This window comes from Poecilia reticulata, chromosome 10 (assembly GCF_904066995.2).
Source record: "Poecilia reticulata chromosome 10, P_reticulata-male-v2, whole genome shotgun sequence".
In the NCBI taxonomy this organism is placed as follows: domain Eukaryota; kingdom Metazoa; phylum Chordata; class Actinopteri; order Cyprinodontiformes; family Poeciliidae; genus Poecilia; species Poecilia reticulata.
In genome coordinates, this window is record NC_088839.1 from 5,755,636 (window position 1) to 5,776,938 (window position 21,303).

At 38.2% G+C, this 21,303-nt stretch overlaps 1 long non-coding RNA gene across 3 annotated transcripts in view; it reads left to right on the forward strand.

Moving 5' to 3' along the window:
* Positions 1–13,728, forward strand: part of LOC145553022 (uncharacterized) — a 47,886-nt gene extending 34,158 nt beyond the window's left edge. For 2 of the 3 annotated variants that reach the window (XR_014089195.1, XR_014089197.1), the window contains 2 exons: positions 12,984–13,287; positions 13,371–13,728. This is a non-coding gene — a long non-coding RNA (uncharacterized LOC145553022). The remainder of the gene's footprint in view (positions 1–12,983; positions 13,288–13,370) is intronic. The other variant, XR_014089196.1, reaches the window with a different exon arrangement.
* Positions 13,729–21,303: the final 7,575 nt, after the last annotated feature.

The window sequence follows — 21,303 nt, forward strand, 5'->3', positions numbered from 1 at the left end:
GTCCAGGGTGCACCCTGACTTTCACCCAATGATCACTAGAGATAGTGATTTCTAATTAAGTCAAATCTAGAATCTAGGTGAAAGAGGCTACAAATTGATTAAGTTTACATGTGCTGGGGGGAAACGGACGTTTTAACTCAGTAGAGGAGACTCGGTGGCGTCAGAACTTATTGACTGTTTCTGATGCATGAACAGTGCCGGAAATTTGTCCCGTGGCCGTCCACGGGGGAGCGAGCCGCTGACACATTAGCGGTGATTGCATCCTCCTTGATGACCTGCCACAGACACACGGGATGACCTGCAGAGAGAATGACTGAGATCTGTGTAATAAGAAAAATGGGGCGGATGAACACACATGGGGCTGCCAAAAGGGGAACAAATTATTTCTTCCTGAGTCTGTGATTCATTGTAAAACAAATATTAAGATCCAAAAGTCAAAGGAGGGAGTTTGACTGTGTTGAATGAGAAGGTCAGAGTAAAGTAATCTGCTTTTCTGGTGTAGTTCCTGACAATTTTAAAGGTTTGGTCAGTAGTTGGGTCTGTTTGGCATAAATAGGCTTTATTTGGTCACCCTGGAAACACTGCCAGTTATTGTTGCAATTGTCTAGCACCAGGTGACGAGGCTCCAAAACCAGTTTCCAATCGCATGATCCATGGCGCTGGGGTGAACAATGGCTGCTGTTTTTTCTTCTTCTTTTTTGTGGCCATTGACAAGCAACATTTAGACATGCGTTACTGCCACCTACTGGGCTACCGTTTTATGCCTTTTCTTTCATTTTATGTTTGTTTAAACATTCATGAAGGGAATCCTCCCGCTGTACGAATCTGATCCATGCTACACCTAAAATCAAGCATGAGGCTTCCCAAAAATCTGTTTTAAACACTGGAAAACTTAACAATCGCATAACTGAAACTGTCCTAAAAACCATCTTATTGATATAATTTGGTGTCTAGAGAGCCACATAAAAAGCTTTGGTGGGTCAGATTTGGCCCCCGGGTCTTGAGCTTGACACATTTGGTCTATGAGAACCTGTTTCGGCATTTTGCATGAAGGATGTTGCGGCCTTATCTTCATTTTTGTCCACGCCTGTTGTTTTATTATTTTTTTATGATTGTATTGGATCACAATTCATTGGTTGATTTTTATATTTTTGTCATTAATTATAACTTTTCAGTTTGAAGTTATTTCAGTGATCATTGTGGGCTTTTTGTTCATTAACAAAGCAGCACCAACAATTTTGTTAACGTGTTCATTGGTCCATATTTCTCAGTTAAAAATTTTAACCAGTGCTTTTCTTTCGGGAAATTGAATTGCTGCCATGCCATCCTTCTCAAGCTCAAACACAGTCAATAGCATTTATTTTCCAAACACAGATTTATGATAGTATTTCCTAGTAGATGAGCTTGGCCTTAGCAGAGCTCCATCTGTGATCAACGCTGTTTTCAGCCGAGATAGAAGAGACGATTCTAGACAAGCAATTCCTTCTATTAGTCCAGCTTTGGATGTTATTTTCACAGCAGGTGTTTGTAGCTAAAACACATTTTAACACTTTAACTGGCTCAGAGACCTTTTCGCTCACCTTTACCTGCCAAATGTTGTTGGAAGGACTTTTCAAAGGTAGAAACAGAAATGTCTTTTAAGTGCACTGAGGTCACATCCTTGAAGAAAGAGAAAAAAACTTTCCTGGCTGAACTAAGTGAGATAAGTGAATAACCACAGCCTTATTCACAATTGTCGATAATCACACAGAGTTGGAGCACTTCAAATTTCTCACAGGTTTTCTGAGAATTGGACACTTTGTCTTGCTCTTAGAATGTTTTTGCACTTTCAAGTTACAGAGATGGCAGGTTAGATGAGGGAAATGGCTGTTATTCTTATCCTGTTGAATCTAAACCTTGAGACAAATATTTTAAAGGAGCTAGCAGAGAAACAATCCATCCAGGTCATGAGACGATGTGACACAGGAGCACAAGAACGGGATGAGCTTTCAAGAATATATATTTTTAAAAACTAAGAATCCCTGTCTAAAATATTTGAAATGGTAAACTGTATATCCCAAAGGTTATTAAATGTTATCAATGTATATTCAATTCACATTCAGTTGAATCATACTTTAATATAAATCCTAAAGAAAATTAAAAGTTTTTTCAACTCAAATTTTTTTTCAGAAAGAAGGATCTTGGTCTCGGTTCGGTTGAAGTGAATTCTGACTTGATTTCAATGCAAACGTAAATGCCAAGCAGACCGGAGAAATCTCGAAAAGCAGGAAGCAGACCGTAGTTCAGGGCATTCTGGGTAAATACAACCAAAACAAGCACGTGACTCTCATGCAAGCGACAGAAATGGCTCGTCTGCTTTTGCCAAAGGCGAAAAAGAAATCCTACAACCGCTAAAATTTCACGCCATTCCACTTTGTTTACATTTTGTGACGGAGGAAGCTGCCTTCGATGTCTTCAGAAGTTTTCCATTTGTTTCCTTCAGTGGTTCTTGTTACAGCACCACTACAGGCGAGGAGGGGAATAAACATTTCAAAGGGTTTGGTTTGTTTGACACAATGCATTGGGAACAACTTGTTATAATTCAGTTGTTACCATAAAATAAATTGTTGCCACAAAATAAGTTGTGGCCACGAATTAAACAATTTGTTCGCACGAGATAAATCATGGCCACAATTTTTTTTTTCCTCCCATATCACCAAATGTCTCCGTAACTTCTTAATTTTAAAGCATGAAATGTAGCTTACACTGGAGATGAAAATAATTATAGCTTTTTTTTAAAGCTGTATAAACACTTGTCAGTGTTTTTGAATGCTCTATGAGAATTAATAATGGAAGAAAAAAATACTTAATGTTCACAATTTTTCCATTTCGTCATCATGTGAAACATGTGTCATTAAATAAAAATTTGCTTGTTAGCGTAATAACGTATAGCTGTCATCGACTGGCTGGTAAAAGCGCCGCATCATTGCAGTCTGACATGTTTATTGGATACATTTAGAACAGATGAAACGGCGTCGGGGGGCGAGTGTGTCAAAGATGTGTGTTCTTAAGTAAAGCACTGCATTCACATCAGATTCGAAACATCTCAAAAACAGGGACTTTTTATATATATTTTTTTCCACCTCTCGAGATATTTAAGGCGCTCTAGTCTTCCAGCAAAAGGCTTTATCTGAGACGCAGCAGAGCGCCGGGGTGTCAGACGAGAAAACGGGAAGCTAATGATCACAGTTTAGCTCTTGTCTTATTATCCTCCAGAGGAGAAAATTCCCCGGGGTCCAGTTTGTTATATTTCAAAGTTGATATCCCGGACATTAATCTTTCAGGAATATAAGAGTTAAGTAACTTTTTAAAAAATTCATTCCCAATGATGTCTAACAAAACCCCACGTCTCCGAAGAATTCCGGGACTCGACTATAAAGAACGTCTCCGGGATGTTTAACCTAATCTCGTTCTTGTGCTCAGACTTGTTTAAGCCTAATATGAACATTGTAGGAAGGAGCTGGAAACACCACAAGGGCTTGCTTTGGAAAGTTTTGACAAGGAAAAGATACTTTAATCCAACATTTTTGGCAGGATTTGGGCCCAGCAGGCTCCTGTGGGTTTCACTGTAGTTCCTTCTGGACAACATAACTTTTTTCCTCTGAATTTTCCCTTTAGGTAGTGCAGACTAGAATATTTAGCCCCCCAAAATCTTGTTTTAATGTTTCACTTTTCATGAAGTACTTCTGTTATTTGAGTTACCAATAAAAGAACAAGTTGTACTACGCTTTGCTTCGTTCAGAGGACTCTTGGCTATTGAGAAATGATTGCTTCCTGTGTTGAAGTTTTAAATTTTACCCAGTCGCTAACATTTGCCTACCTTACCGGAAATTGCTTGCGCTGTAGACAAATTTGAACCATTAAAATAGAAACAATGTCATAAAAGATTGAGAATTTATTCTTACTTCTCTTCAATTTCAATTTCACTCTATTTCTATAGTTTGTACCAGTTTGCACTCATGTTCCCTCATGCTACGTTACTTTTCATTTATCGCTCACAGCAACCTGCGAAATGTCAAAGTCTGTATGTCACGCTTTCATCCTATCCATTCATCAAACCCGACCCCACAAACACACAGTACTTGACCTTCATTTCCTCCACTATTTTGATATTTCAGCTATTTTCTTGGCTTTCAGCCATTGTTGGCAAAATAAATCCCACACAGGCGGAAATGTCGCAATATTTTACTGACTTGTCATTGAGAATTGCCTTATGAAGACAGATTTATTTCGGCTCACCCAGTTATTCATCAGGGTCTGCAAAACATGCATTTTATCCTCTTTCCAAGGAAAGATCTTTTTTTTCACACTGTTTGCAAAAGCTCTGTTTTGCTGTTGTACAGCAGTCACATTAACTTGTCAATTAGGCAGTTAATTTGGAAGGATAAAAGCGATGTTGTTGAGTTATTTTCTACTATTCTAATATCAGGTTGACCCTCACAGACTCAAACACTGCGCTATGTTTGTTGGTGTATTGAAAGCCAAGTGTTAATTGGGTCTAAACTTAAGAAAATTAAGTTCATTTTGTAGAACATCAAGTCCAGTCACGTCGTCAAAGTGTTTGTGTCAGTTTTTACTTGGTCCCTATTTGTTATTGTGAATATGTATTGGAATATTGGCACCTCATCCTGATTCTACATTCTGCAGACATTTGACATTTGATTGATATTGTCCTTTTTATTTAGTTTTTTTTCTATATTGAAAGTTAAGTGAACGTTCGAGGAATGAACATTCAATCCTCTTTAAGGCCCTGTTTACACAGAGCTGCTCTTCAGTTAAACCGTTAACATGTTTGTTGCAATGCAGCTGCTCATTTACACGACACCAGCCACCGGCGTTTCTGAAACCAGATGTCAGAGTTAAACTTCCTGTTTAACTCTGCCTGTGGACGTGTGAACATGAGCACAACGCACAGCTGTCGGGTTTATTCTACGCATTCAAGGACAGATTTTAAAAGAGAATGGCGAATCGCATTGTGCTACTTAACCTCTTAAGTTTAATACAATCAGTGTTGCATAAGCACTTTATTCATGGGAACCAGAAACAGTGGCATGGAACTAAGGGTCAAAAGTGCGTGAGCGTTCAATGATGTGGTAAAGTCACAGCCACTTCAATTTCTATTAGAAATATAAGAAACATTTAAATTTACAAAAGGCCTTTTTCAGCGCTTTTGCTGCTAACTCAAAGAAAGTATGTCAGGCTGCTGTGAGTTGGAGCTGCTTTCAGTGTTGAGAGAATATTCATCAGTGCAGACAGAGCGTCTGCATAGCATTGCATGAGCTTAAGAAATGACATTGGATTATTACTGTGAAATTTGAGGAGCTTTTGCATGTATTCTGTGGCAGCAGCTTAGTTGGAGTCAGACTTTGTACGCTACAATGGATAATGTTTCATCAAGCAAATTTAAGGCAGATTTGCAATCATGTGAATGGGATAAAATCATAAACATTCTGCTATTGCAGAGTAATGACAAACTTGTTTTTCTGATCTGGTTTAGAACAAACAAATGCACACACTCTTCTTTTGGTAAAATGCTGATGTTTTGTCCTCTGAAATATATCTATAATCCTATTAATGTCAACTGAAAAAAGGGTGCTGCTGCGGTGTTAACCTCCCCCAACATGGTTTGATCCAGGGCTGATCTGATGTCACATATCAGATCAAGTGACATCAGAGAACAGAGAAGGCAGAGCTGGCCAGGAGAAACCAGAACTGAAAATAAAATAAAGAAGAAAAAACAAGAGACGGTAGCAAATCTGTTAAACTGTGTATCTTTACCATGATAAGTTAACATCATGTATTGTACAAGTATTACTGATATGTATGCAAATTCCAAACACAATAAAATGAACATCACATCAAACTGATGTCATGTAGTTCTGGAGTTTCACACCGGTCAGCACAAAACTAAACGATAAAATCACATAAATCACAAGTCAATAAACCTGTAAATCATTCCCTTATCCCTTGTGGCTTGTACTACACCTAAAATCCTTACGAAAAATGGAAGAGTTGAGTAAGATCTGATAATGGAGACAAATGGGGCAGAACGGGTTAGAGGCCATCTAGTGGAGAAGCGGCTGTAGAGACATTGTACACTCCTTAGTGGACATGAAGTCCTGCTACGGATTTAAAACACTCTACACAGTTGTCACAGGAATGACCATCTATTGATGTTTACTATTTGCTTTATCAACTTCATACTGCACACGCTGTAAAATAGAGGCATCAATCAACTTGTAGAAAATCTTTGTCTTCATGTTTAAACCCACTAAAATCATATTTTTTTAGATATTTCATCAATTCCTGGTTGTTGCTAAATCATAGACATACAATATGACGTGCGGCGTTCTGAACCGTAACGGTTCCACAAGCATCAACTTAAAAACCTTTCAAAGAATGACTATCAACATCTATTGAACTGTAAGCCCAGACTAAGAAAAGAAAGATGGCATTATCTTCCTAACTTCACCCCCGAACTGGCGAAAGAGGTGAATGGAACACAATTTTGGATCTTCACTCTCAGAGAACACACACAAAAGACACAGGTGACAAAAGTGAAAATGGAAGGCAACTACAAGGAGGGTGGAGGGGGAAGTAGGTGATTGAGCAGAAAAAGATAAAGAGCAGGAAAAAGACCGCAACAAAAGGACAGAAGGAAGCGTTTTGTCAGCTGAACTGATGATGGCCCAGGGAAGCCAGAGAGGCTAGAGCGAGACAAAGAGATGAAGGCCAGATAGTGGCTAATAGAAGAGGAGGTGAAAGGGGAAATGGGGCTGAGGGACAGTGATACTCGCAGGATAGAATGTGCTCTGAACAGTAGTATTGTTCTTCTCACCTTCTTGTTCAATGACTTATATTGAAAGTAGAATGAAGGAGTGCTCTGGACAATGCCAGAGGAACAGGGACTCATTGGCCTGGACAAAAACAGACGAACGGAGAAAACTTGGTTGACTTTCAGACGGGGTTACGGCCAGGGGTGAAAGTAGTTTTAAATTCTTGGGGGTACTATGACAAAAATAATGATAATAATTATATATATATATATATATATATATATATATATATATATATATATATATATATATATATATATATATAGCTTCTTTGTGTGCTTTGGAGTTTCTGTGCTAATTAATTTTTTTTTGTGAAGCGATAAAAGCTGGTAGCTCTTGAATTGCTACAAAATAAAGCTGTATTTCCTTCAGCCCACCGGCTGCAATGTTGACACCTTAAGATGCCATGAGACCTAAATTCTGAACATCCTGGGGTGGAGTGCATCCCAGTTTTCCATGTCTGGCATATAACCATTCATTTAAGCTTTTAAACTGGTTATATTGACCTTGTGTACACATAGAGGGATAATCAGTAGCCTAGCATCATGACCAGTTTGTTCTGAAGATCCTGCAGCTTCCACTTCTCTTCCTAACATGGCACCTCCTCACCCTGACTTTCATACTGATAGGAGGAACCACAGAGCTCTGTTAAGTCAAAAGCACATCTTCTGAAGTTGGGATATTTTTCCTCCAACAGGTTCCAGAGGAATCATTTTGGAGAAAGTCTCATTAACATCAATATTTCCACTAAATAAGAGGCAAAAAAATGTGTTTGATAAAGGAAAAGCCTCTCAGACACTGAGCCCGACAGCACCAAACGATTTTTTTTTATATTAGACAATTAATTTAATTTCACATAATTATTGCGGTAGAACCCATTTGTTTGTTAAATACTTAATGAAACATATTTACCGTGTTTGATGTTTGTTGTGAATGACGTAATACTCACAGAACAACAAGATAATTAGTCCAAGTTTGTTGTTTATTGAATGTTAAGAAACTACAGCGGCTGTAAAGCGCCATGAGGAAGGTAAACAAAGGTAAAACAACCTGAACAGGTGATCAACTCTAAACCACTCACATTTTTACTCTCTCTCTCTCTCTCATTTAAGCACACACGTTGCCATGGCAACCTCCTGCGCTCTCCAAGCCGACCAGAGATTACGTTAAAAACATAACATTCGGTCCATTACGATATTAGGTTTGCAGGCTTGATATTTATTTTGAGATCATTAATAAGCGCTCCCTCAACACAGCGGAGATTGATTAGTTAATTTTAAACTCCTGATCTGCTAGTTATTTTGGTAATGGAAACAAAACGCACAGAATTGCGCAACACTTTATTGAAACAATAATCACTGAGATTATTATTGTTGTTGGGTCATTAACTTGAACATGTTTTGTTGATTTTTTTGTTGTTGTTCTTTAATAAAGTTACAAACGTTTTAAGCCAGTCAGAGGAGGACGTGCTGCTCTCAGCCTCCTGGCTGCGTTCAGTTTGTCACCTAATGCCGAGATCGACTCAAAACCTTCCGCAATTGACGTGTTGAAGCCCTGCTCTAGCAAAGCACAAACAGTTCAGAAACAATATGAAATGGGAAAAAAGTTATTTATTAACTGATTAAGTCGTGTTTTAGTTTTCTTGAAAAACTAATCAGTCACGGCTGCTCAGTGAACCCATTGATTTTTTACAGCAGACAGCGGCTCCCCTCTCTTGCAGGTACTGCATACACCCGCTAAATCTTTTAGGGGTACGCAGTACCCTGCTGTACCCCCTTATTTTCACCCCTGGTTACGGCTAAGGGTCATGAGGGCGAACGCGTCTACAGAACATGGAAAAGATGTGAAAGATAAACAAAATTCCATGAATTATTATTTTTACAAAAGGAAATGTTCACACCATAATCTCTTGGTTTTCAAAACAATAAAGTGATTTACTTACAAGTAAAGACTAAAAACTTTGGGGTAGGGCTGCTGTTTTTTTTTTTTTTGTTCTTGTTTTTTAAAGAGTTTTCAGCAGTAGTATCCTTTTATTGAACAGCAAATTGAAATCTATGAAATATGGTGGAAAGAGGAGAAACATGCATCAGAAGACCTTCTGCTACACAACCCAGGACAAGCACATTAATGACTGCAGCCTCAACACACAGTGCTCTGACAGACAAACCATTGTCTTTACCTGCATATCCTTACATATTAATATCAGATAATATGATACAGATAAAAAATAATTGAACTCCTCTGACCTTCTGTCACCTAGAGAAAAATTAAGTCAGAAACAACCTATCAGAGCCAGGAGGTTGGTCTTAATGCTGTTAATCAACAGCTAAATGTGCTAATGGTGTAAAAACAACTTACAGTTACAGGAATACTGTTTATTCGCTCTCATCTGTGGCTATGCTAAGTAGCCTTAGCATTGATGGCAGGCTATGTTGATGGGGAGAATCTGTAGCTTAGCAGAGAGCAGAGAGGGAGGAAGCAGGGCGTACACAAGAGTGATGTAAAGCACTTTGAACTGCCTGTTGAAATAAGGTACACAATACACTTGATCAATTGACAGCGCTAAGACCCGCCCTCCGGATCTGATTGGTTGTTTTTAGGTAGCACTGGGAGAAGGTAGAGAAGCTAGTTTATATTTTTTTTCCCTCACAAGTTCTGCCTCATATTTTGTCACAAGATAATGATTGTTTCTATTAATATGTAAAAAAAAAAAAAAAAATTACTTTATATATAAGTTACATATTGCAGCTTTGAGGGTGCTCAAGTTTTTATTCATAACTAAGCAAAATATTTGCGTGTGTTGCATTCTGAGATATTTTCGCCTACATCGTGTCGTCAAATGGGTTCGATTTGCTGGATTTCTTGATTGCAATTTAAATTTACAAAGGTGATCCATCAGCAAACAAAAAAGGTCCCATTTTAGTCCATCTGTGACGCACCTGCAGCTCATAATTCAATGATTTCACATAATGAGATAAATCCTAAATTTAATCTAATTGGTGGAATTTAAAATATTGATTTCCAAGTAATAACAAAGCTCAATCTCTCCTGACTGACACCTTTTTTTTCAAGCAGGCATCTTTGCTCATTCATGAGTGTAAAAGTGGGGTGTTGCCGTGGCGAGGGGGGGGGGCACTGTAAGGATCATTTAAGCCCATTAATGGCCGTGTTTTGTTGACAGGGAAAAGTGGTGTGCATTCTTATGGAAAGGACGGTCTTTCTCATCAATCTTTTTCATCTCTCCGTTTCTGCCGTAAGCTTCCCGTTCTGTAATCCTCTCCTCCACATCTCCTCTGTCTGAAGAAAAAAAAATATATTATACTGAATGCAAGTAATTACCTTGAGAAGACATTTTTTATTTATATTTTAGTTTCCCTCTTTTTTCACTCTCCTATGGACCTACAATACAAACAGACACACACACCTCTCACCTCAGCTAAACTCCCATAGAAATGACGGAGAACTTACTGGGTTCTTTGGGTGAAGTGCTTTCATACAAACTCCCCTGCACAAATAAAATCTCTGAGAAGGAACGCTGCAATCGGGTCTGCAAGGAGGCAGAGAAAACAGAGAACCAACGTTTGTTTTTAACGAGAGTGTCCACATATTTCATGGAAAATGGCAGCGAGGCATTTCATGTTGCATACGGGAAAAGGAAAAGCTGTAAAGAGATTTGCTTAGAGGTAAACACATTGGCTTTTTTTATTTTCTGGATTATAAAACCATATAAACTGAAAAACAAAATGGTTATCGGCAAGGAATCACTGTAATCAAACATTTTTTAACACTATGTACCTGTTAATGGTACAAGCTTGAGATGTACAATAAGGATGATCTTTATGACATAAAAATAATCAATAAAAAAAATCTACAGTTAGTTAGATTTAATCTTTGTAACATGTACAATCTGATTTATTCTGTGTTTTATTACAGAGATCTGTATTTTTGTATCAGGGTAAAAATAAGCCAACCAGATATTCTCTGTGGTTGCTAGGGAGAGTTTACTTATTTGTGAGTGTTTTGCTTCTCTGTCTGAAAACCTTCGGCCTTCAAGCTGAATAGCAGCATAAATTCAGACTGACAGCTTGATCAGCAGTGTTGCAGTTGGCGTTTTCTACGGTTGGTCTGAGGTTCGCTGACCGGCCTGATGAGGATCATTGTGAGAAACTCCAAAACCCTTGAACCTGCCAGCAGGACAGGTTCAAGAACCGTCTACGGATTTTCTTCATTTTTCCTCTTTGAGACTATTAAACAAAAAAGAAATCTCTGTTGTTCAATTTGCAGGTCATGTACTGCCTTTAAGTCTTGGAAAAAGGACGAACTGTGACTGCAGCTGTAGTCTCTTATAGTTATCCCTTTAGAGGCGTTGAAGTTGAGCAAATAATTTTCTACACTTTGAATTCCCTAACCAGCTCTATGCATCCATAAGAAATCTGATGATAATTTCAGATTGAAATTAGGAGAACATTTTTTTCTACCAATTTTACAGACACCTCTCTGCCTTCTTGTCTTTTTTCCCCCACGCATCTTTACATCTAAGTCTTTCTCACGACCTGGATCTCGTTCCTTTCTTCTTTCTTTCCTTTGTAAACTCCACTCCCCTCTCCTCTGAGTTTGTCCTCCACTTTAACCGATCTGGTAGCTTGTCAAAAAAAAAAGAAGAAAGAAGGACCACCATCACTCTCTCTTCAAAGATCCCCACAATTTACACTCCCATCAGCAGAGATGGCAGAACGGATTGAAGCTGGGAGGAGAGCGGGGGAGAAGAGGGGTGGAAGATGGAGATGGAAAACCAAAAAGGGCAAAAACACTGCAGCTCAGAGTCCAATCTGAAGTAAAGCATTATTTCACTGACGACCAACGATTGATGCCTATTCTGACTTCAGATAAAGTTCCTTTGAAGTCTTAAAAACATATACTATGACGATAATATTCCATTTCCAAAAAATATCAAACAACAGATGGAAAATATTCTCTTTGGGAGCCAAGCAGTGTTGCCACATCTTATTATTAGCGACTTTGGGCGTTTTATTTTTTTTCTTAGTTTTTTTTATCTGTCGCTTTCACATTTAAAATCCGCATTGTGGTTTTTTAGACGTGTTCTTGAACGTGAAATTGCTGATTTGGGTTTGAGTTTCTTTCCAAAAAACGGAAACAAAAAAATAATCATACCAAGCACCTCAAAATAAAGCTAAACAGTAACAGTATGTCGTTTGCAGTAGTCTAGTGCTATATGTGTTTTATACCTGCTACATACATATATACAACCAGGACAACTGTGCTAACGCTGATCATAAAACATCAATAATGTTCCCAGCCATCCATACTAAGGCCAAACCCATCAGTTAAAGCTGTTCAAGGGCATTCTTTGGTCTGTTGTAATATATCTTGAAAGGATCTTGTATAAAATCCCTGTGTTGCAAAATCACTATGAGGGTTTGTTTGGGGCAGAAGAGCTCTTGGATACTCTTAAATGTTTTTCCAAACCGCAGTGTTACTCATAATAACTCAATTATTTACAATCAAATGTAACAGTGTGGTTGCATAGACAAAATGAAAAAGGTCTTGTTCCCCTAGCGATGTTTCTTTACCTACTTTTCAGTATCAGTTTGATTTCTGGGACATTCAGCCCGTTGAGCCGCTTTTGTGCTGTGAGGATAGAAAACTTAAAAAAAAACAAAAAAAAAAAAACAGTTCTGTGCTGAAGGTCATAAAAATTTAGGAGAGCTTTAGTTGACTTTTTTTATTTAACCATTAGGCTCAATGTGTGCAAAATACAGATAATATGCTTAACCTGCTTTGTGCACAGCAGCCACCATATTGGCACCCTTATCTGTGATTACAGCCTGGACTGTTGTCACTTAAGCCCCGCTACTCAGCTGAGCTTTTTTAGTTCATGTTTCCAGCACCGTTCTGTCCTGAAAAACTGGAATTCTCTAGGAAATTCTGTTGTGCTGCCATTTATACTATAGCATGAGACTATTTAAAAAAGTATTTATACCCAAGAAGTTTTTTGCCTTATGTGATATTACCACTACTGTCTACTGTGGCGGAGACAGAAAACTAAACCAAATGAAGGTGTCAATTTTTATGACATTCCTTGCACAGCTAAACCAAGTCACATGGAAACAAGATGCTGTTCATCAGAGAACAAACAGCGTCACAAAGACCAAGGAGCACAGCAGACAAATTAGGGAGTATAGCGTGGAGATGACAGAGCGCTGTTCAATCTGTCATCCGGCATGGAGTATGGAGCAACTGCAGTCATACCAAGACATGGCCGTCCACCTCAACTGACATGCCAGGCAAGAAAAGTTCTGATTAGAGGCAGCCAAGAGGAGTTTGGCAACTCTAGAGTAGCTTCAGAGATCAGCAAACGTGGCACAAAGTAATCAAGACATGCTAGACAAAGGTTGAACTTTTTGGTCTACACACAAATTGTATGTAGAAAACCAACTCTGCACATCAGACTGAATATACATTGCTTTTCTTCAGCAGGGACACAGACACTGGCCTGAGTGGATGGGAAGTTGGATGAAGCTAAAAGCCGAGCAATTCTACAAGACAACCTGTTAATGGAGACAAAAGACTTTAGACCGAGGTGAAGGTTCACCTTCCTACAAATGTTACCGTTTCTTCTGAAAACCATGTCGCATTTTGTTGTTGGAGCTGAAATACTCTGCAGGACACACAGCAAAATGTAGAACCACATTATTGTATAAAGGTCAATTTAAATGCCTGTAACATATATTACACAGGAAATGGAGCTGCAAGGTTTTTTTCTCCTGCCCTCATTCATAACTCCTCGTGTCAGGGTTAAAGAAACACTTGAAGATTAAATGCATAATATCTCCGTTTTTTATTTATTCTTTGCTTTTCTCTGTAAATGTTTCATTTTTCATTCAACATGGCAAAATACAATTTCCCTTGGATTAATTATTAAGGCAACATCCATTTAAACTGGGCCTAATTCGTCACACTTCAGCATAACCTGGGCAACCTACGTTGTTCAAACTCCATTTCTGGCTGCAGATTTTCTGAAGGAGACAGGTTTTAACTTTCTCCATCCGAACTTTCTCCGGAACCACTTCTCTTTTTTCTGCTGAGTGTAATGTTTTTCCTCCTCTGTAGTCTTCTGTCAAATCCGGATTTGAGGATCGCCCCATGCAGACTGAAGAGAACTGTGGTTCAACGGAAAGAGCGAAGGGAAAAAAAAGTTTTCTGTGGCTTAAAAAGCTCTGCTCTCCACTCCTCAAATGAGAACATCAGAGTTTATTGGCCCCCGTTACGAGCGGACTTGACATAAAGTGAAATGTGAGCAGAAGGAAAATTGTAACTCTTGATGGCTGGCTAAGTCTTGGTCAGCAAAATATTTGGCCTGAGGGAAAGCAGAGGGGTGAGGGAGGAAGTGGGTCTGCTCAGAGCGAACTTCTCCTTTGCTGCGGATCATTTCTTTAAAATTTTAAAAAGGTTATTGTTCTTATAGACAGGACAGGAGGTTAAAGGGGAGCTGGAGGGAAATAACAATGTATCTGTGTAGAAGAATGAGTTACGACCAAATGAAAGTAACTCCAAAATGGAGCGAATGAGCAGTCTAAAGCTCATTGCTTCCGGACCTTTTGGTCCGACCTATCAGCTTCTCACACTGATTTTCTGTCACTTTGTTCCACAGCCCAGAGTGAAGATTTGGCCTCTTTCTACTGGACTCAATCCATCTTCTTTAAAAATCATCTCTAAAGTTTGCTTTAAAATTGTAGAATTATTAGAAAAACCTATGTAAAAAACAAAAAAAAGAGAACTCTAAATCAGCTTATGACATTTTCAAATATATTTGGAAGCATAGATATTTAGTTTTTCTCAGTTGCTTTGGTAAACTCTCAAGTGTCAAATCATTGTCACATCTGCACATCAAAAAACATTTCCTTAATCCTTTGAGCAAATTACAAATGCTTTTGTACCTCCATTCAAGTGATCATGTACAATTCTGTAGGTGCAATGCATTTCTTCCATTATATTTTCTTTTGCGCAAGTGGAAAAACTGTCATGATGTGTGTTGGTGTCAGACTCAGATGCTAAAACCTAAGGTGTTGAGCTGAATTTGAAGATTTAATGAAGAATGAATAAACAAGAAGTTACAAAAAAAAAAACATGGAGAGCGCAGGAAGCCAGGGCAGAACAAAAAACTAATCATAGGAACAACAGGGAAGTAATGGACTGTAACAGGAGGAACCAGCAAGGAGTGATTGAGTGACTGTGTATGCATACTGGGGAGGTTGATTACTGATCAAGGAACAGATAGCTGATTAGAAAAAGATTATAAGTGTGAGGGGAAAGTGGCACAAGGGAACTAGGAAATAAATCTAATACTAAAGGATAACTAGACTTAAGAAATACAATTAAACCAGAGTAACAACAACTAGAGACAAGAAATAAACTAGAAGGACTGAACTAAAGTAAAACTGAACATGATCGATCTAATTAAATCGGCTAAGGAACAAAGAATAATAAACTAACCTCAAAACAACCCAAAATCTAGGGCTGTGTAATATCGATTTTGCGATATATATCGATATTTCCTGTCCTAGAAAAAATCGATATTCATCCACAAATATCGTAACATCCAACTGTCACCTTGCTCACTCACTGCTTCCTTTGCCAGGAGAGTGATTAATTAGGTCATCAGGCTTAGAGTGATTCCTTCAGATGTTAAGTGTCAAGGTTAAAAAGGTATCAAACTATTCAGAGCAGGGTACTTGGTGCATTTTATTTACTTTACAAATGCATGTAAGCTACAGTTTGTACTGTTTCAATTAAAAGAAACATGTTTTCTCACCACTTCTTTGATTCATTTTGTCCAGCTGTCGACTTTAAGTCTGTGTCAAACCAGAGCCAGGTATTGTGTAGTTGGTGCTTTTAATCTGTTTTCAGTTAAATTCATTTAATCCAAGTCTATGACAGTCACAAAATGTCACCAAAATCACTCTGTTCCTCTAAAGTCTTTCATAAAATCGCAAAAGTGTATTGAATTGTATTGTTTGCTGAATATCGCAATATATATTGTATCATGAGCAGAATATCATGTATCGTATCGTATTGTGAGATTATTGTATCACTACAGCCCTACCAAAATCCTAACAAACTTGAAAAATACTTATTTAATCAATGTACAAGTAAAAAAAAAATGTGTTGGCCAAAATTTTTGCTGTTCTAGAAAACCAAAGTGAGGTTAGACATGTTAAAGCCTGAACACATGGACAGTGATTAAATGGTCTAAGTTCAGACGGCTTCTCCGTCTCTGTCTTCCTTGCCTTGAGTCAGCTCAACTCTTTTAATTACCAATGAATAAAATATGAAGTTGAAAGGTTTTAGAGATCAGCTTTGTTAGTTGCTTTTTTCCCCTCTTTGCTTCTCTGTCTCTTTCATTGCCTTCCAAAGCTTTCTCTCCAAATGATTTTTTTGTTTTGCTGTGTTAGACAAATTTTCATGAAGACAATCTTGTTATTTTCAATTGGAAAGATACTACCGAAGCATAAAACAGATTAGTTTACAAAGTTTTCCTTCACTAAATATACTGGAAACTATTGAACTTTAATACTTAAATCACTGCCTGTTGCTTAGCTAGAGCTTTTCTCTTTTACTGTCACTTCAAGAGATCAGTATGGAAGTACTTGCAATGTTGAACATTTTAAGTGGAATGGATGCTTCTGTGTCATGTTAAAACCAAAAACCTTCATAAATTTTATTGGGATATTTTGTAACAGTTCAAAATTGTACACAGAAGTATGTATCCTACACCGGTCCTTCCCCTAACAATCTCTAACTGATGCTTTGTTGAAGCAACTTTCAGCTGAAGTTACAGCTGAAAGTCTGGTTGGGTACATTCGTACTTTCTTTGTACATCTGCGCAAAACAGCTCAAGCACAAATCATTTAGAAGAGCGTATAGGTAAATTTGATTTTGATTATATTTCGTAGCAGCTCTGGCTGAATGTTAAGTTTTTCTACTGGAAGGAGAACCTCTGGCCCAGTCGTAAGGCTTTCGGATGTCGACCAGGTTTTCTTCCCGTCTCAAGCTCCATCCGTATTTTCCATCAAATCCAACCACCATCACAGTTTCTGCTGAAGAAAGAGTCCCTACAGCATCATAGGCCTTGTGCTACCACCATCTTTAAAGGCTGCCACATACTACAGACTTCATCCTCAATGCATACTCCAAACGGACGTCCACCAGACACATCCGCACAAAAGTCTGTTTTTATGACCGCATAATCTGTGTCACACAGTAAACAGATTGGTGGCACATTGAACTGTTTTGTATGCATTAGCCGAGTTGATAAGGTTGAGAACCGGCTCAACCAGTCGCATGGACATGCAATGTGACTGCCACATACTCTGCACTGTGCTGACAGGTGTGCAGAGGCCAATCAGACCAGGCGCCCAACCAGCTCATCAAACCTGCTAGTATCTATCTGAATTGTGAGACATGAAGGAATTTGCAACAACAAATGAGGGTAAATTAGGGGTGCTGTGGTAGCGCAGGGGTAAAGCACAATCCGCATAATGAATCTTTAATCCTTGATGCATTGGTCACAGGTTCAAATCCGAACCTGATGATCTTTGCTGCATGTCTTCCCCCACTTTCCTGTCTGATCACTCTGAACTGAAGGCCACTAGTGAAAACAGAACCTTAAAAAAAGAGGGCAATCAGTACATTGACAATGAAATATCACCCATCATGTGGCTCACTATACCAAAGTATGTGGCAGCCTTAACTGTAGGGATTGTGTGCTCAGCTTTAGTTTCTGCTACACAAAGCCTTTTGTATACATGCAAAATGCTTTGTGATTATTTGTCTTTATTTTGGTCTACATTAAGGCCAAAATAGAAATCAGTTTGATTTAATCTTGTTTCCCATATCTCCTATATAACATCTTTAAGCAATGGCTTTCTTTAAGCCACTGTTCCTTAAAGGCCAGATCTGAGCCACGGATTTGTGTTGATCCAACAAATGATTGCTCTCCTTGCCCAGCCTGTCAGCACAAGTGGGCAGGAATGTCTCCTTTATGACAACTTTATGACAAGTAATAAAGTTCAACAGTAGTGAATACCTTTCCAAACTACTGGAAAGTTTCCACATTTTTACTATGTTTTAAAAGGTTTTTTCCCCTCATAAGCAATACACAAAAGACCATGTATTTTAAAATCATGACAAAAAAAACATATCAATGTCTTGAAAACTTATCTGAACATATGTTATTTCTCAAAGAAGGCAGAGTCCAATTTTGTCACATTTTCCAGACCAGGAATCAAACTAGACCATAATTTCCGGTCAGGGAAAGGTATTTTCAATTGCATCGTTGTTTTCATCAGGTCTCACAGGACAAAAAATGGGATTTTCGTCAACTATTGACACCTTGTTCTGCCGTGTTCATGGAGATTGAGGGCTTTCGGCAAGAGCTTTTTGTCAGAGTCAAACACTGCCAAAAATGATCAAAAACGCTGTGTGTCCGTGTTCCCCTATCACCCCCCTCCCCTTGTGCCTAGTAGAGGTTTTTGTATTTAAATGAAGTTGCTGAGTGCCATGCAAATGCAAATCAACTGTTGAGCACTGGCCTTTTGACTCTTATTCATTTTGTAGCTAATCCTTTTTAATTTCTGTTCACCATAAAGAAGTATGTTTGGAGAAAACAATCTATCTTATCCATTAAAATATATATTACATGTGTGTTAGGAGCACTGAAAAACTTAGTTTTGGTTGAATTGATGATATAAAAGAAGAATATGCATGATTACAAACAATAGACTTTTGTGAAACGTGATCTTACTTTTGACATTCCTCCTATCTGAAGATTTATCTTGTGATGGGAGGAATTGCACAACTTAATCAATAATAATAATAAAAACCATGTTCCAGAGTGGTAGATTGTACATAAAGTATTTTTGTGAATACTATTCAAACTAATGTTAATGTTCATTGATTGCTTTAAAGACTCAGAGTCATGCTATATTGAAGTGGTAGTGGTCATTCCACAACACAATACAGAGCTTAAGAAATTCACGGAATTTTTGATATTAAGCAATGTTCCGGCGGAAGACAACCGATGACACCGCAGCGGTCCAACAAGACCGAACTCACGGTAAGAAAGCTTTTATGAGTAGCGAGCACGTGTGAGGCGAGTTGCTTTGTTTGTTTCTTACAGAAAGCGGTCTGTCGTTTTCTTAATTCCGAAACAAGTGTAGGGTGAGATTTTGTATTGCGATCTCTATTACATGTAATGTTCTGAACTCTTAAAAATACTCGCATCTTCTTTGATTTTTTTCAGACCTGAAAAATGGCCAAGCCTTACCAGCCAGACCTCAGACCACGGTGCCGAGGTGCTCTTACGGTGTCCACCAGGAAGAAGAGAAATTCAGTAAGTTATGATTTCACATTTAGTGAATAGTGAAAACTCGCATATTTGTAAGGAAAACTGATCTTCCGGTCATTTTATTTATTTTGTTGTAACGCAGTACAGCAAGGCAGAGTGTGGAACGCAGTAAATATCTACAAAATGGCGGACGGAGGACGGATCTGAGGATGAAGTCATGAAGCCGGTATGTATAATCACTGCGTTGATTCCCGATTGTGCAATGGCTGGTTGAGAATAATTTTAACTTATTTACTTACGTATTTTTGAGAAAGCAATATATTTGCTACTAATTTTTTTACATTTATTTCCACAGACTCCACAGAATGGGAGTCACATTTGTGTCAATCAGACTCTTCTGGAACATTCTGATGTCCATGATGAGGACAGAGATGCAACCGTGTGTGAGTATCTACTATTTTAGAATGTTTATGTACATAATGTAATTATACTATGTATTGACAATGCACAACATTTTTTTCCAGCTGCATCCAGGACCTACTGCCAGTCATCCAGTTGTAGCTAAAGAAAGAAGCAGGTAAGATTTATTACTAGAGATGTCACAATTGCATCAAATGCATCAGTTTTGTATGCATGTTTGTATATATGTGTGTATGAATGCAATCAGCAGTGAAAAGAAAAATAACATAAAATTTTTTTAAGAAGCTGCAACATTTTGGGACAAGATTGTGTGCAATAATTTTAATGTAGCCTCAATGGTTAATGACAAATCACTTAAGTAGTTTTATCAATGTTTTGTTAAATATCATGTTCATTCACATGATATTCAGGAGTTGATACTTTACCACATAGCCGTAGTTTTCAATGACAAATGGATTACACCTCCCCATATTTGGTGTTTCTAAACCAAGACACTTAAAATGTCAGTATAGTTTCAACAATATGTTTTCATAAAGATTCTTTATGACTTAATGTCTGTTCTGTGTCAACAGCTGCTGGAGGCGAGGGAGAGCGTCCTGGCAGCAGAGGAGATTTCCTTTTGGGAAGGTGTCACCATTGGCCTCATGTCTGATGAAGAGGATGGCGTCTTCGAGGGTGTATCGGGCTGGATTGTGAGACCACCAAGTTTCTGCAGCTAGGAGCTCAGCAACCTCTGCTCCAAACTACAAGAGAGACTTGAACGTAACCCTAAATACAGCATGTTGCGTCATAAGCGTTGGTATGTTGGATCATGCTCAGAAAGAAAGCCACCACCACACGGCCAAGAAGTAGACAAGCATTTTGTGCTGTAATCTTTTTTTTTTTTAACTGAAGTTTTTTATTTATTTATAGATGTGTTATTTTATGTGTGGTTTCTTTATTTGTAGATGTGTTTTTTATATATATGTGTGGTTTCTTGTAGTTGTCTTTTATTTTATGTATGTGTGGTTTCTTTATTTGTAGATGTGTTATATATGTACATATTTCTTTTTCAACAAAAATTAAAAAATATAAATTTATGCTTTGTGCTTGGTGTATTTTTATTTCTGGGTTATTGTTTATTATTTATTAGGGAGGGGCTTAACCAGGCCTGTAATTATAAAGGTCTAGTGTGTCCAATGGGGAGATATCTACCAACCAATCACATATAAGTAACGAATTGTGATGTCATTGTTTTTTCATCCAATTTGAAAAATTGGGTCTCCTGTTGCTATTCACATGTTAAGTAGAGTTGTTAAGCTGTTAACACTCCCCCCTGCACTCCCCCCCTCAACTCCTCCCCCTTTGTAGGATTCCGCATGTTTCTTTTCACCAGCCTCATTGTTTTCATGATTTCTTCAAAGCACTTTTGATATTGAACTTCAACGACTTCTTGCTAGATTCTCCACGACAAGATGGTCCCTGAAGGTCTAGTGATCAGGCTTCGGCGCTCTAACTGCCGCAGCCTGGGTTCTATTCCCGGTCAGGGAAAGGCATGTCCTCTGTCAATTGCATTGTTGTCATCATCAAATCTCTTGGTATTTATCCGCAAAGATATCTTGATAGCTTCTATTACAAACAATGGTACCTGATGGTCTAGTG